The following is a 2,936-nucleotide window of genomic DNA, read 5'->3' as shown; positions in this document are numbered from 1 at the left end:
TGATCTGAGGGTTGCCTATGTCCAATGGCCATGTCAAATGGGGGCACCCTTTTACAATTTGTCTGCCTGAAGAGGGTGCCTTTTCTAATCAACAGAGTTGAATTACTGCCAGGTGCTAGTTGAATTGCACTACCTTTCTCCGTGGCTTCCTTCACTTAAAGCCAAATGCATGTAATAAGAATAGGCTGAATTTACAGGGTTTTTTTTTCACTAAAAGTTTTGATTCTCAGATCATGTATAACATACGATGACTAAAATAGAATCAGCAATCCCACCAGGTCAAGAAGTTCAGGATTTTTCCGCTTAGAGAGATTGGAAATGCTGAAGGGCTGTGAAGAGTGAAGCCAGTACCTTCTGTAATTAGTTAAATAAGTTGCTGATTAAAGTTCTCTCTACTTCAGCAGGGAAGACACCTTGCAGAATCACTTGTGAACTCTGATGTGAAGGTTGAGGCCATCACAGAGCTGGTGTGCACCGTGGGGAAGTAATTAGATCAGAATTAGAAGCTGTCCAGAGAGCACCTGAATTAAACACAAGAGACGAGAGACCCCAAGTATGGAAAGCCACTTCTGCTTCTTCATCTTTCAACTTCCCTTCTTCATCTTTAATTTTGGTTGATGAGTGCTAAGATGGTGTCAGCATTCCGTTTCCAGATACTCTTTTCTCAGAAAATAGTCTACTGGTTGTGTAGCTGTTTTTTTGTTTGTTTTTGTTTTAATGCTTTCTATGGACTCATTCCATTAAATATTCCACTTTCACACTTGCCTTTACTTTCAAAATGCAATAATAGGGGGAAATAACACGCAACCCCATTATATTTTGTGAGGAAAACAGCTGTTGGGCTTTCTCATGGGCTTACCGGCTGCAAGCACTTTGCCTGATTGGTGCATGGGTGCGTGGCAGCACCACCTGTGTGAGGTCTATGTAAGGCCATGGTGCTTTCCCTGGGCGGCGATTCTCCCAGATCGCTCTCCCGCCACCATGAGGTATGGTTTTCCCTGCTCCCTTGCCCTTCAATTTGCTCACCTGTCTTTGTGAGCCTTGAACAAAAGGGTATAGCCCGAAGCTTTCCGGCTCCACGGTTCCTCTACCGTCTGCCCGAATCCAAGAACCTGCCGGGCCTCAATCACTAGCATTACATATTTCTAAAGTGTTTCACGTAGCCGTACTTCGAAGATATTGTGGATTTGGTTCCAGACCACCACAATAAAGCAAGTCACACAAACCTTTGGATTTTCCAGTGCATATAAAATTTGTTTACACTATATTGTAGTCTATTAAGTGTTCAATAGCATTATGCCCCAAAAATTTACTATTCATACCTAAATTTAAATATACGTTATAGTTAGCGGACCTGTGGTAATACAGTGGATAAAGCATCAACCTGGAATGCTGAGATTGCCAATTCAAAACCCTGGGCTTGCCAGGTCAAGATACAGATGAGAAGCAACTCCTATGATTGATGCTTCCCACACCCCCTCTTTCTCTATCATTTTTTCCTTCCTCTAAAAAGAAGCAATTCTATTTATTTATTTATTTATTTATTTATTTATTTATTCTGTTTAGCCATTTCATATAGGAGGAGGACACAGAAAAATCCTCCCTCTTCAGATCATGGCAACTTTAATCTATCCCATAAACAGCCACTAAAATCTATTAGTAAAAAAAAAAAAAAAGCAATTTTAAACATCTTTAAAAATACTTTATACTTATAAAAATGCTAACCATCATCTGAGCTTTTTTTCAGTGAGGTATAATCTTTTTGTTGATGGAGAGTCTTAATTCGGTGTTGACAGCTGGTCACTGGTCAGGGTGGTGGTTTCTGAAGCTGTGGCAATTTCTTTTATTTCCTTTTTTTTATTATTAAGTGAGAGAGAGGGAGGCAGAGACAGATTCCTGTGTGTGCCCTGAACAGGGTCTACCCGGCAAGCCCCCTACCAAGTGATGCTCTGTCCAGCTGGGCCACACAGCTCTATTGCTCAGCAACTGAGCTATTTTAGTGCCTGAGGCCAAGGCCATGGAGCCATCTTCAGTGCCCAGGGCCAATTTTCCTTGAATCATTTCAGTCATGACTGCAGTTTCTCTACTGTCTGCCTGAATCCAATGTGAACCTGCCTAGCCTTGGCCACCAGCATTACATCTGGCATAGTTGGCAGGATTCAGAGCAGATAGGTATGGACCTGCCAACACCCTTGAAGAATGGGGTAGAGGAGTGGTGGCTGTTCTCCAGTGTATGGTTCCCTGTGGCTGTCCTTTTTGGGTCTGTGGGCTGTAGCCCTTCGAGAGGAAACTGAGAACTTCGTGCGAGAAGCAGCCCAAGGTTAAAAGCTCCAGGGTGAGATGTGGAGCGAGCAACAACAATGGCATGAGCTGGAATGGTCACTGGAGAAAGAGCTGCAGATCCAAGAATTGCAAGTGACAATGCAGGCTGAGAACCAGCAATGGCATGAACTGGAGTGAGCACTGGAGAGGGAGGCTGACCAGGTTCAAGAGTTGCATTGTGAGATACAGGCTGAACACCAATGGTGCCTAGAACTGGAGCAGTCTCTGAAGAAGGAATAATGGGTTCATGAGTTACATTTTTCCTTGTAAACTGAACTTTGGCAGTGACAGCTGTTGGAGAAACAACTGCAGGTTCAGGAGCTCGAGAGTCCAGTTTAGGAGCTTAAAAGTTCAGTTCAGGAGCTCTAGAGTCAGCTTCAGGCTGAGAGCCGGCAGCCTCAGGAGCCGAAATGGGTGTGGAAAATGGAGCTGCATTCCTGCCAGCAGACTGGCTCTGAGTAGGCGGAAGTAGGCGTTTCCGACTCCTCCCGTTCTGAGGGGGAGGCTCGGACTGCAAGTGCCATCTGCAGACTCAGAGCCCAGCCAGTGGTCACCAAGAAGGTGAAATCACAGCAGCAGAGTCCCTCAGGGGCAACCACAACCTCCTCCACAGG

General features: G+C 44.7%; 1 pseudogene; it reads right to left on the bottom strand.

Annotated features, from left to right (window-relative positions):
* Positions 1-1,552: 1,552 nt before the first annotated feature.
* Positions 1,553-1,680, bottom strand: LOC136377950 (small nucleolar RNA SNORA29; annotated as a pseudogene).
* Positions 1,681-2,936: the final 1,256 nt, after the last annotated feature.

Source organism: Saccopteryx leptura, chromosome 6 (assembly GCF_036850995.1).
Source record: "Saccopteryx leptura isolate mSacLep1 chromosome 6, mSacLep1_pri_phased_curated, whole genome shotgun sequence".
In the NCBI taxonomy this organism is placed as follows: Eukaryota; Metazoa; Chordata; class Mammalia; order Chiroptera; family Emballonuridae; genus Saccopteryx; species Saccopteryx leptura.
Note: the sequence above shows the minus strand (reverse complement) of the source record. Positions and strands in the feature narration are given on the sequence as shown.